At 27.5% G+C, this 15,299-nt stretch overlaps 1 pseudogene; it reads right to left on the reverse strand.

The window, feature by feature from the left end:
* Positions 1–3,572: 3,572 nt before the first annotated feature.
* Positions 3,573–15,299, reverse strand: part of LOC131179430 (protein FAR-RED IMPAIRED RESPONSE 1-like) — a 58,920-nt pseudogene continuing 47,193 nt past the window's right edge.

Consider the following 15,299-nt stretch of genomic DNA (forward strand, 5'->3'; position numbering starts at 1 on the left):
CATAATCTCTAAAATTTTTATTGCTTGAAATAAAATGAGAGTTGCCATCAACTAAATGTAAAAAATAGGTTAATATGAAAAAAAAAAAAATACTTTGATGAATTAGCTATTTAAAAATTATTTTGCTAGTTTATACTTAAAACATCATAGTTATCATAATTACTCAATGATATAATAAAAATTATAAATTGCTTTAATCCATTAAGGTCTTCAATAGCATAAGCAAAAAAGAATTCACCGTTTTCTAATCTCCCATTTCACTTCACTTCCTGCATCAACCAAGTAGTATCTGAAAAAAAAAATCACCTTTCATATACAGATTTGAATAATCAAGATATGCCATCAATAAAAAAAAATTACATTAATATAAGGATAAACAAATAAAAAAAAAAGGGAAAAATTTTTCAAAAGAGTTAAATTAGTGAGCATTACCTTTAAGATGTGAAAAAGTTAAATGCCCATACACCGTGAGACGTGAATCCATCAGTGCATGGACATACTGAAAAATCAATTACTACATCAGTGCATTGCGACTATGTATATTAAATTTGTGTGATTGTTATAATAATTTTGTATCAGAACCTAGTCTAGTGCGTACAATCTAGAATTACTGATGGAAAATCAAGTTTCAGTTTGTGAAAGATTGAAATAAAATCTTCGCTGATTTTGAAAGGCTTATGGAAGATAGATGAGAATAATTTTTCAAATGGTACAAAGGAGGTGAATAAAGCTCATATGAAAGAAAAAGCTTTAGTTGTGATTTATGTGAGCATCACTGATAACATCATGCAAGAGATTGTTGTGAATAAACAATATCTGTAGCATGAAAGAAATTGAAAGAGTTATATTCTGTAAAATCATTGACAAATCACCTTTATATGAAGAAAAAATGGTACAAGCTTTGATTGAGAGAAGGTATGACAATCAAAGAACATGTGGATAAATTTAATTCAATTATCATCGGCATGAAGAATATAGATATTGATCATATTGACAGTGAAAATTAGACTTTGATTGTGTTATGTCCTTTGCCATCCTCCAATGAGATATTTATTGATATTTTGTTGTATGGAAAAGACAGTATGCACAAAATGATGTTAGTGATTCACTAAAATTAAAAGAGTTGAAAAAGAATTTTCCAGATAACTGATAAATGTTTGAAGGAAAGAGTTTAAGTAAGGAAAAAACACAGTTAATGAAAAATTATTCAAATAGACTTGAGCCTAGAGCTTTTAAAAATTGTAAATTTTATCTATCTTAGCAGATAGCGAGAGTTTGGATAAATCCATTAGAATTAGAGTTTAGAGAGCTGTAAGTGACTATAACTTTTTTTTTTTGGTCATAGTGAAATTTCACTATTGTCTTACTTCACAATACAAACTTTACAATTGAATCAAGAAAAATGCTAGCAATAGTCGCTTAATGGAGTGGCTATCCAACACTCTTTATCGTATTTGTGAAAAAATATTTATTATATTAATTGATAATTTATTACCTATGGTAACTTAAAAGAAATTAATTCATTTTTTCTCTCTTATAATTAATTATTATTTTCTCTTTTTATAAATAATCCCTCGTTAATTTCACTCTCCTATTTTTACTCTCTTATTCCATTTTTCCCTAAAATTTTTATTACTTGAAATAAAATGAGAGTTGCCATCAGCTAAATGTGAAAAAATAGGTTAATATGAAAAAAAAATATATTTAATGAATTAGCTATTTAAAAATTATTTTGCCAGTTTAAACTTAAAAATCATAGTTATCATAATTACTAAATGATATAATAAAAATTATAAATTGCTTTAATCCATAAAGTCTTCAATAGCATAAGCAAAAATCACCTTTCATATACAGATTTTAATAATCAAGATATGCCATCAATAAAAAAAAATACATTAATATAAGGATAAACAAATAAAAAAATAAAAACGGAAAAAAATTTTCAAAAGAGTTAAATTAGTGAGCATTACCTTTAAGATGTGAAACAGTTAAATGCCCATATACCGTGAGATGTGAATCCATCAGTACGTGGACATACTGAAAAATCAATTACTACATTTTTAGATAAAAAAAAAATAATTTTCACATAAGCAAATAAAATAAAAGATGTAAATTAAATAATATTACCATGCTATTGTATTTGTTGACTTGGAAAGTAGTCATTTTTTTTGTTTCTTGATTTGGAAAAAATTAATAAGTGTTCTGCAACATATTTTTCAAATTAAAAATTGATGCAAAGCATTATGAATTTTAGAAGTTAAATATTATCAAAAGGAGTGAAAAATACACCAATTCGTCAATCAGAGTTCTCTCTCCAACGTTAGGTATATTAAACTATGGTTGTACCTAAACAAGTTGTAAATGATACAATTAGTGAAAAATGTTAATTAAGTCACTACGAAAATTTATAAATTTATAAATTCTAAATAAATTACTAACCTTTTTTACTTGTTTGTCTCTTTTTTTTTTTTTTTTTTTGTCCCTTCTCTATCCCAGATTTGATTCTTTAAGGAGCTCCTTTTGCTTTTGATACTTTGGGATCAAGTATTGATATATTTCTCATGATATTGCAATCAACGTTTTCTTTATCAAAATCTCCACAAGGATGGGTTTTCTTATGATTTTCTGTAAAACCATTAATAACTTTGCACAGCTCTAAAGCATTTTTCATAACTTGAGACACAAAATTGTAGCTTTCATGAGAAGTTGATCCTTCCTTACTTAATAAAGTGGCTAATTGGAATAAGTCATCATGATGAAGCTGCTTAGTCTGAAATTCTTTAGTCTCAAGCTGTTTTGACACACCCTTTATCTTGAAATTGTCTTTTCCATCTCTAGTCCACCATTTTAAATTACAATGAGAAGGAATGTTAAACACCCCACAATACTGGAGCACACACAAGGAATGTCGACAAAGGAATCCACTAAATGACCAACAAAGACGTGATTTCAGCCTTCCCAGCATCCCATTCTACTATGAAATCTTCATGTTTTCAAAGTCTTGAACTTTGAAAATTGTAACCAATCCATCCTCTTGTTTCATGGGATGACACCCAGATGCTCCCAAAACCTCCACTTGAAACTTCTTGAAAATGTCATGTGTATAAATCAAAGACATTTGCTTCAAAGATGGAGACTTCAAAATAGGTTGTTTATGCAAAGTATTAAACTTTGCATTAGATTCTGCTTCATTGTTGTCTTCTAAAGCTACCATATATTTCTCAATAAACTCTTTCAATGTGTTTTTTTTTTTTTGGTTCATGTACTAGTCAAAAAATGAATTGATGCTTTTTAACCTTTGTGTGGTTGACATGCCTAGAAAAAAAAAAGACACAATACTTATCTAAATTTATAGATTTCTACTAAATAAAATGAAAACCTAATATAATAATAGTTTAGATAAATATATTTAACAAGGAAAGTTTATGCTACATACTTGTGAAAAATGTATCTCTCATATAAGTAGGCACCCAATACTCATGATCTTCATATAACGACAGAATCCATGCATCTTCAATCAACTCAAAATTTTCTGTCATTTCCAACTACCTCACTTCAAATTGTTCTTTAGTCTAAGACTTGTAAATGCATCTATGGAATATCCCTATAAAATCTTGATATTTTCTAGTCACATGACCAAACTTCTTAGGCACCTTTCTCATAATATGCCATAAGCAATAGCAATGACGTCCATTTGGAAATACATTTTCAATTGCTACTTTCATTGCTTTGTCTTGATCTGTGATAATGGCATCTGGAGATTTTCCATTCATGGCTTTCAACCATGTTTTCATTAACCAAATGAAAGTTGATATTTTTTCATCTGCAAGTAAAGCACACCCTAAAATTGTTGACTGAAAATGATTATTCACTCCGATGAAAGGAGCAAGAGGCATTTATATTTATTGGTAATATAAGTGGTATGAAAAGAAACAACATCTCCAAAATTTTTATAGTCACTCCTTCCTTTTCCATGTATCCAAAAAACATTTTTCAAAAGTTGTTCCTCATCAAAATCCATTGCATAAAAGAAATTAGGATCCTCTTCTTTCAGGCGCATATAATATTCAATCATTGCATTGGCATCACCTGATTCTAACTCCAAATGCCTTTCCTTGTCAAGATAATTTCGAACATCTTTCTCCAAGTAACCAATGTTTTGATAACCACCATGTTGTTTAGCTATAGCAGCAAATATTTGACTTGTCTTCACCACTACACCATGTAAATTACTAATTTCATTCTTCTGTGACAAAGTAATATTTCTATGGCAAGGGAAATAATGAGCATGGTCTGGAAAAAGATCATTGTTATGATCTTTAACAAAATCATGAACAACCCATCTTTCATCTTGTGTCATCTTTACATGTAATTTTGCATCACAACCTATTTTCAAGGAGGGGCGAGGATTATTGGCATTTGATTCTCACTTTTTTCCATGCCTTGTGCAAGCATACTTAATATCAATAAATTCCCTTATAACTTTTGAACAACGAGAAGCTTTGGTCGACACACCGAATTCTGCTAACTTAGAATAATTTTTGTAAAACAAAAATACCTTATGATGTGAATTGAATTTCATGCCAACTTGTGGTTTTAAAGAGCTACAGTCTTTACTTTGACCAGTTTTATCCTTCCCAATTATATCTGGCACTTCTTCAATATCATCTTCATTATAGGCATCCCATCACAAGAATCAACATCTTGACTTTCATTCAGATCAAACACCATAGGTACCTGCAATAAAAACATTAAAAAAAAGATTATCATGTTTTCCAACATTATACTAAATTTACTTGATTAATTGCACAAACTTTTTGTATATTTCTTCTTCAAAATTAATTGCAAATAGCATAACCAAAAAATAAATTATTTTGAAATTATCTATATAATCTCATTATATATATATATTAAAGTTAATTCTGAACCAATCAATTAACGAAATGTTATATATTAATTAATACCTTTAACTAACTAAGCATCAAATAATTAATATAATCTGACCTTTTTTTTTAAAGAAAGCTAACTATTAACTAAATTAATTTATGAAAGTATTACATATTGACAAATATCTTTAACTAAAAAGATATAACTTTTTACATACAAAAGAATGCCCACCTCACTAATTGTCCAAAAGGCAAGTAATATATTTTGAAAGAGATTACTAATTGTTCAAACAATGCATACATTAAAAAAAAACATAACATACATCAAAAAATCCAAAACACAAAAATCATAGTGAGATAAAAGAAAAAGCCAATTGCAGTTAAACAACAAAGAGCCCAGTGAATTTTGACCCAAATTTACAATCTACAAATTAAATCATAAATCAACTAAATTTGGTAACAAAATAAGAAAATAAAAAGGGCAAATTAACATATGTACCTGCTAAGGATGTGTTTTTGCTAAAGTCCTAAAGTCCTTTAGCAAAAACAATAGCTTCCAAAGCAAAATATTCAACTATAAAAAGTTATTGCAACAATGGAAAAGAATAGAAATTTTAGAGATAAGAAGATTAGAAAGGAAAAATAAAAAAGGAATGGTGGGACAAATAAGGTAAATGGCGAGATAGGAGAGTAAAAATAGGAGAGTGAAATGAGGAATTATTTATAGGAGAGAAAAATTAAAATTAATTATAAAAGAGAAAAAAATGAATTAATTTCTTTTGAGTTACCATAAGTAATAAATTACCAATTAATATAATAAATACTTTTCCACCGGATAAAGAGTGTTGAACAGTCACTTTTTTAAGTAACTATTGCTTGCATTCCTTATTGAATCAAATATGTGTCTTCTATAATTACTTGATTCTATAAAAATTATAATTACTTTATTACGAAAAATAAAATAATTTAACATTAATTTATAGCTCATCTTATGAGATATTTATAAAATGATTCTTTTTTTTATAAAGTAATTAATTATGAAAACTTTACTAAGTTGATAGGGAAAAAAATAAAATTTCTTTACATAAAAAAACACATTTAATACTTTTTTAAAAATCTAGTAAATAATAATTAATAAAACCTAAACTTGTTAATATAATTTTTTAACAAAGTTTACCATATATAATTTATCTCTTAGACTTTAAAAAAATATTACATATGTTTTTTTACATGGAGAAACATTTTTTTTATTAAGTTAATAAAATTTTCATAATTAACTATCTTAGAAAAAGAGAATCATCTTACAAAAATTTCATAGAGATGAGCTATAAATTTATATTAAATTATCTTATTTTTTATAACAAATTAATTATACTTTTATGAAACAAGTAACCATAGAATATATATTTTTCATTCTATACGATTCTGTTTTTTTTATATTTTTTTTTCATACAAATAAAGACAAAATTGTAATAGCAGTGCTGTACCCATTCTCTTAAAGAATGAAAAAGGGTAGAAGTTAAAATTATTGTCACTCAATTTAAAATTTAAAATTTATAAATTTAAAATGTATTCAAACTTATATATTGGGTTGAAATTTTATTAATAAAATAAGAATGCCCAAATTGAGCTTTAACTTACTCTAGGTCTGATGGTGAGTTTTTGTCTTTGCTTTTTTTTTTTTTTAATAAGTAAAAAATTTATTAATGACAAAAGCAGTGTTATTAAATCTGGTTTGGAGGTTAACCTGATAAAAGGATAGAGTGATTAGATTAATGGTTTGATCAATGGATAAATAGTTGGGTCATTAAAAATTAATTAATATAACACATATTAATATAAATAAATAAATGAATATAATTAAATTTTAATTATTTAAAATAAAACTTTAACATTATTAAGTTATACTTAATAAATTTTTAATAGTGTTTTTAAATTTTATACAAAAGTATTCAACATATATAATGCATAAAAATTTCTATAAATGTATAATTTTCTTTTTAATATTTATGAAATATTAAGTATATGTTAAAAAATAAATATATTAAAAAAAAAACATAACTACCAAGCTAAATCAATTGATTTTTTATTTTAAAAACATTTTATGAGGTTTTGAGTTCAATTTTCTATACCAACACAGAGAAAAAAGATTTTATTAAATAATTAAACTATTCAGGTCATACCTAATCACACAGTTTACAGGTTCAAGTGCCGGGAGATCAATCGGATCTAGCCGGCTCGCTTATTTATTTTATTCAATTACAAACTTAGATCGATTTGAAAGCCAATTCATTGATTCAACTAGTTAGTTTGGTCTAGTTTAATAATTATATATAAAAGAGAGCTTGGGAAGCAATGTATCTCAAAACTACACCAACAGGTAAACTCTGACCCAATCTAAGAAACCAAAAACTTCTTATAAATAGAGCTTATAAACCAATAGAAAATAGAACAAAAAGAAACAACAAATCTAACAAATGATTATGATTGCCTTGGCCTCGCACTATTTCTAATTCGTTGGAAGGCTTGAAAGTGAATGAAGATTATGGAGAACAACCAAAGACCCCATAGTATCTACTAAAGAGAAACCAAATTCACCACCAAGATAATTGCAAACTTCAAGATAGCAAACCAAAATTTTCACTATTTGAAAGCTCCAAAACCTTGCAAACTCACACACTAAACAGTTACATGAAACCCATAGATGCATCAGATGGCAAATATCCGGAACCCACAACTCAACTAAAACTTCATTTGAACAAAAAATCAAACATTTAAAGGGTTCTCTTAAAATACAATAAAAGGAAGATTCAAGGAGGGCAGGGGCAGAGAAAAGGGAGGTTAGGGGATGGCCTTGGCCCCCAAATATTTTTAAAATTATTTTAATATATATGTAATAAAATTTGTTTTTTCATTAATTAATCTCTAAAATTTGTATTAACCTTTATAAATATTTATAAAAAAATATTAAATAAGTGCAATAAATTTTGCTTTTTATTAATTGGCCCCCTCAAATTTTTTATGTCTCTAATAATTTATATTTTGTTGTTTAAGTTGAAACCTTAATATTATTTGGTTGTCATTAAATAAGGGCAAAAGTTCAATTAAAAAATTAATTATTTAATTTTTTATTAGTAGTTATTATTTGATGAAAATTAAATAAAAGTTAGGGTAATAATATCCTATCACACAATTTAAAATCAAAAGAGATTTTTCTGTTTGTATTTTTTCTCTAATAATTCCTATAAAAATATATTTTTTTAATCTACTTTTCTCATTTTGCTTTCTCTCCTTATTTCATTTTAATTAAAAAATTATTTTATTTACACAAATGCAAGTAGATAATAGGTGATCTCAACTCTCGTTCAAATTTTGAATTGAATTAATCAACTTGAATAAATATTTATTTTTGTATAATATATTTAATTTATTAATTTAACAAATTATAATTTTTCATGTCTTTTTAATTTTAATGATTATTTTTTTAATCTTATACTATTATGTGATATAATTTAGTTATTTGGGGTTTATATTTATTTTTTTGGCTTTTGAATATATGAATTTCATATGAGAATTTGATATAATACTTTGATGCTGTATTTTTATTTTCTAAATAATATAATTTATATTATGAAGTTATATAATAATCAAAACTATAATTTTGTAATACTTATATTTATTATAGAGATTTTACTATAATTTTTTTAATAGATAAATAATTCTTACAGTTTGACATTTTGTGTTATTTTTTTATTATATATTTTATACTTAAATATATATGTGTATATGTGAGTGAAAAAAATATTTTATTAATGTATTACGATTGGTCCCCAAATAAAATTTTCTGGTTCCACCCTTGAAGGAGGGAGCCTAGCAAGAAACATAACAACTAAACAATCCATTTAAGAACAAAAAACTAATCAAACAACTCTAGCTAAAGGATCACAAATTAAAATTCCACCAGAAAAACAATCAGAGGACTGCAGAAGCAAGGGAAAAAGGACAAAAAAAAAAAGAAAGCAAGCAATCATCAAGACCTGAAGCTAGAGATCATCATTTTATTGGTTTTGGAGTTGGCACTTTGCAGAGATGAGTATTTCGAGTTTTCATTTTCCTTTTTGCAAGGTTCTTTAGAATTTCATCATAGATTCATAAGTATTTTATTTTGGTTTGGGTAGTAGTGTTGGGAATATTTAATTGTTCAAATTTTTGTATAAGAAAAAGAAATGAAATAAGCAAAAAATATATAAATAAAAAGACTTATAAACTCATTGTCTTAAGATTTTGAATTAGATATATTGTTAAATTCATGAGTATGTTCTTTCACAAGGGTCAATAAAACAAATTCTTTCTAAGCATTTTAGGCTCATTAAATACGTAACTATGATGGTTCAGTAGAATGATATAGTGTAAATGATTCTCTTGGTACCATACACAAAGAAGAGCAAAGGAGACACCCAATGTTTTTGAATAGTAAAGCGGTGACTCTTGATAAAGGAGTGCCAAGGCGCAAACAAAAAAGAGTGGAGACATGATTATATATATATATATATATATATATATATATATATATATATATATATATATATATATATATATCATGTGGCTCTTGATTCTTTTCTCTCCGCAATCTCTTTCTATCTTCTTTCACTCATGCCCACTCGGTTCTTTTCTTCTCTCACTTTATTCACTCTCAAGTCTTTATCTCAAACTCAAGCTCATTCAATTTTGCGTCGCTATTACCATTTTTTTTTTATATTTTTTTATTATGATTTTTCAGTTTTGGTCCAATTCTTGTTGTTGCTTCTTTATTCTTGAATTTGCAGTGGTGGCATTTTTTTTCTAGAAGAGCAAACAGGATATGTTTAGATACATGGGCCACAAAACTAGGGAAATGGGACAAGTGAAGGGAAATGATAAATAAGAGGAATTAGTTACAAGGTTTTAAACTAGAGGGCTTTAAACTTTATTTGGGAGAGAGACTTTTTAACAGACATAAGATTTTTGAAAGTTTTAAAATCTCTAAAATTCTTAATTTTTCAACCTATTAAATTAGTAGGTTGAGAATATTTTGATAATTTATCTTCCATTGTCTTTATTTTAAAAAAATCTCTCTCTTTATATATATATTCAATTTCAATGAATAGAATATGACTAAAAATCTAACTAAATAATATTCAAAGCTCCAAATAAATAATTTTTTAGTACACTTTATACACTCAATGTAACTTGAAGAAGAAAAAAAATCAGGTTTAGTGAGCCACTACAATGAAGTCAAGGTGTAAATGCAAATAAGACGACACCACCAAGTAAGTCTATAGGAGGGTGGAGCACACAGAAATTTTGTAGACACCTAAGAGGCCAGATTAAATATATAAGCAAATATTGATGGAAAAGCACATAAAATATATTCAATCAATAGACTCAAACTAAGTAAAATAAAATGGAGGGTTCAAATCATTGCTTTTTCGAATTGGTTCAATTGAAACTTTCAAGAATTATATTAAACTCAAGAAAATAAATTTTGTTTATTTTAAGATTATTATTTTTAATATTTATAAATTGATTTTATGAAATTTTTTATGTTCTAAATAAATAATTTACCTTACTACATAATTAACAATTTTTTAGGATATCAAAGTTCAAGTGATAAACAATGTAATAAAGCATTTCAAAGATTCTTTTGAATTGTGGAAGACCTATACCATTACTAATTATTTAATTAAAAATATTAATCTTCATTACCTAAATTAGCATTTTTTTAATAATTTTTTAATTATTGTGGTTTATATTAAAGTAGCATAATGTAAAGGATAAAGCTAGTAGGAAAGGAGATACTACTGTTGTGATTGTAAAATAGCGTTTATTTATTTAAATTTTATCATTTTCTTTATTTATATTGTTATTTAAATTAATTACAACAATGTATTTTATTATTATTTTTAAATTCTCTTACAAACTAATTAAATATATCATTATAACATATTAATTATATTTTATATTTATAATAATTACTTAATATTTTTATAAGTAATTTTAATTAATGCTAAATTTAAAATATCATAATTTTAAATATAATTTTATTATTAAAATTCATTAGTATTATTTAATATTTATTGATATATAATAAATGACTCAAAAAATTTAGTATATAAAAAGTTTTTTTTTTCCTAAAAAAAAAGGAAAAATATATGTAAAGCGGGAATCAGAATGTATCAACTGTCACGTTGTAATTTTTTTTTATTTGCTTATTTTTCTCTTTCATGGAAGGTGTATTTTATAGTTATTTTATTTTATTTAAAAAAATAATTTAATATAAATTTACAATTCATTTCTTGAAATTTTTGTAAAATAATTTTTTTAAAATTAATTAATTATAAAAATTTTATTAATTTAATAAAAAAATTGAACATAAAAAAATAAATACAATATTTTTTAAAAATTTAATAATAATATTTAATAAGTCCAAAATCTATTCTTACGTGTATAATTTAGTAGATTTTTAAAATATATTATATTGTTGCGGTACATAAAATTTTTTTATGGGAATGGACCTGCAAAATAAAAAATAAATTGGTTAGAGGTCCACCAAGTATAGACCTGATGAGGACTTTTCAATGCTCAAGTTACAGCTAGTATGATAGAATAGAAAAAATCAGAGGAAAGAAAAGGCTCGTGATTGATTGTAAGCATTTAAATTATTTTTGTAGAGATGACGAATTTCCTCTGCCCAAAATCAACTCCCTGTTCACTCATCTCCAAGAAACTCACATCTTTTCAAAGTTTGATCTTAAAGCAGGATTTTGGTAATTGGGTATTGACCTAGAAGATCAACACAAAATAGCTTTTTACATTCCAAATGCCCAGTACCAATGGATTGTTATGCCATTTGGGCTCCAATATCAATGAATCCAATGACAGAAACAAGTCGCTCATAAAAGCATGATAAATCCTGCAGTTCTTTTTCAAGAAGCATGTGTTCCTCATTCTGAATATATTTGTGCAGTAGGTAGAAAGGTATTTAGGATTGATCTTATTACGAAAAAACCCATTGGCATACAGTTTTTTGCTGATTGTATTATCTGGACAAAAGTAATTTACACAGATCTTCCTGACAAAGACTTGCTGATTGGCTTAAATGTATATCAACAAGCTCAAAAGCTTCAAATTCTATCCATTAGGATAAAATATGAAAGGTTTTTTAAACCTTTTACCACATTTCAAAAGATGTTCTTACTCTCTGAAGTTCCTCCAGACTTTCAAAAGTATAGGGATCTTTTAATGCATTCTTATGTAGACTCTCATGTAGATTTTTTTCATCCTACACCATTATGGAAAAATGAAAATTTCTTTATTAAGCTTCCCCTTAAGCTTAACGAAAACATTAATCCGACAAAGGCAACCCATCCAGGAAATGACTCCTTTAGATCTCTCTTTACCCCAATAAGAATGCCAGCAACTTCTTCAACAAGGCCTCATTGAACCCACAAACTCAGCATGGGCATGTTAGGCCTTCTATATAGAAAAAAGATTAGAAAAAATTAGAGAAAAGAAAATGCTTGTGATTGATCATAAGTCTTTAAATAATTTTTTGAGAGATAACAATTTTCCTATGCCCAAAATAAACTTCCTGTTCAGTCATCTCCAGGAGGCTCATATCTTTTCAAAGTTTGATATTAAAGCAAGATTTTGGCAATTGGGCATTAACCCAGAAGATCGATACAAAATAGCCTTTTGCATTCCAAATGCTTAGTACCAATAGACTGTTATGCCATTTGGGTTCAAGGTGGCTCCTTCCCTATTTCAAAAGGCCATGATTCGGATTTTTGAACCTATTTTATACAGTGTTTTGATTTATATTGATGACATCATATTATTCTCAAAAGACGTCTTAGCTCATAAGAAACTTCTTGTCACACCTTACCCCTCTGTAAGGCATAACATGATCCCGTAGAATACTTAATGAACTACCGAACTTCACCTACCGATAACTCATTAAGTACCCTACAAGGGATTTTAAAACAATTTTCTTACATTTTGGAAGTGGTGAGCATTTTGGTAGGAATTAAAAACCATTTATTCAAAGTTTAAATACTAGTAAAATTTTTTGTCCATTTTAATTTTGCCGCAAATTTTATAAAAATTTTGACAAAGTTCCGTTTGTAATTGGAGAAAACAATTCTTCAAATACCTGAGAAAAACACTTCCAAAAATTTTTCACAACTCCCAACCTCCAATAAACCTCAAATCAACTCAATTCAATTCACTTCAAAATAATTCCACAATTCAATCAAAATTTATCATCAAAAAATATTTAATAATTTCATTCACATGGCATAAAGTATGAAATTCACAAGTACAAATATTTATTTACAGAAGGAAATAAAAAAAAATAATATTATTACAATTTATTTACAACTGCTTAACTTTACATTGATACATACAACATTACTATATTTACATCAAAAATTAACTACAAGGGTATAAAATAATACCCGTACAAAAAGACTGGTGTAGTCCTCAATTCAATAGCAGCTCACTTTGCTGCTTTCTCCTTACTCTTATCTGCGACAGCAAAATAAGCTATCGCTGAGTATAAAAATACTCAGTGGTGCACAATAAAAGAAATTTGAAATGCAATACACAAATCATTCATTATCAAAACACAGTTTAAATATTTCTCAATCATATTTCGCAAATTATCAAAGCTCATAATAACACAATTTAGTCAAATAATTTAAGAAACACAGTGTTGCCAATTCATACACAACTTAAGCCATGACACAAAATTTTCGATCAATGCCGTGTTGTACACCACGACAAAGCAATCTACAACCCCATTAATCGAAATCAATGAGGGAGGTGGCTAGCTAGCTAATGAGTACTCATCCGATTTCAACCTCAACTGGCAAGCCAGAGAGGGAGGAAAATGAACGATCTCAACCCCATAAATGAAGGAGGAATAATGTGATACTGTCATGCTAAGTGTGAACATAAAATCAATTCAAAACAATTTATTCAAATAATTTATGAGAAATCTGGTTAATTTTCAAAGTCATATTCACAATCATAAATGGCAACACAATTCATAATTAACTAAAAAAAAAAATCAAATTTTCAAGAATCATATACTTAAATAAAAATTACTATGCACAGACCTGACGTGAGTCGCCTCTAGGCCTTGACTCAGTCTCTCCGAGCTTCCAAGTCTTTTTCAGCTGAAACACACAGTTTCATAATGTTTCAGTACCATATCTTAGCATAAATCTAAAAATAAATTTAACTTCACTTTTACCTAGCTCTAACGTGCCAAATTCGACGTTCTTGAAATTTTTGTGTTTCGGGTTACTATTCACTACACTATTCAAGTCAATTTGTTGACTTTCTAAAGCTTAATAGGTATGGGAACTCCAACTTCACCCACATACCACATTTTGGTCATTAAATTTGTTGGTTTTGGTCATTTTCTCAAAGCTTAAGTCCTTTAGGCAAAATTGTCAAATTTTCAGTTTTTATGTCCCTAGTTGCACTGTTCCATTGGTCATTCTACTACTGGAATTTAGCGAAACTTTCTTCATAGAAAATGTTCCCTATTGTCTTAAGTTTATTCTCCTTTTCGAATCACCCCAATTGGAGTTTTGTAGCTCAAGTTATGGCCATTTGAACCATGGCTGCCGGATTGGAAACAACCCAGATTTTCTGGGCAAATTTGGTGCTGGCAGTTTTGGGTCACCAACTTAGGGAGGCTAAATGACTTGGTTGCTGGCAGAATTTGGGTTTGTGTTCTTCATGAAAGTTTTAGGTCTATATCTCATCTAGCCACTGGTAAAATTTCAGGTCATTTGGACCTGCCTAACTCGAGTTATGACCAAATGAACAAATACTATTCATTTGGTCAGTTTGTACAGGGCAGCCTGCACTTTTCCAAATTTGGTCAATTTGTTCACTTTTTGGGCATGATTCCTAAATGAAAATTGTGTCATTTTATGTCTATTTTCATCCCCAATTGGTCCCATATCAATTGGACTTGTAAAATTTCATTTTTGGTCCTTCAAAGCTGACTTGGTCATGCTGCCAGCAGCATGACCACACTCCCTCCGAATTTAGCTTTCACTCCAACCATTCCAACACAACTCATTTGGTCACAAATGACCATTTTTAACTTCACAATAGGTCCAAGACACCATTTACTCATTTCTTATATTTTTGGTTCATAAACCCTAAGTCCCAAAACCCTAACTCACTTAATTTGTTACATTTTACTAATTCCAACCATACAAACACAATTCCTCAACTTATTCAAGCTTTCTAACATATTTTATTCAATCAAACTCATGAAATTCTCACCCCTGCATAGGCTGGACGAATTTTCCTTTGGTCCTCTAAAGATGTTTTCTTTTCATTTTAAGTATA

Source organism: Hevea brasiliensis, chromosome 4 (genome assembly GCF_030052815.1).
Source record: "Hevea brasiliensis isolate MT/VB/25A 57/8 chromosome 4, ASM3005281v1, whole genome shotgun sequence".
Classification (NCBI taxonomy): domain Eukaryota; kingdom Viridiplantae; phylum Streptophyta; class Magnoliopsida; order Malpighiales; family Euphorbiaceae; genus Hevea; species Hevea brasiliensis.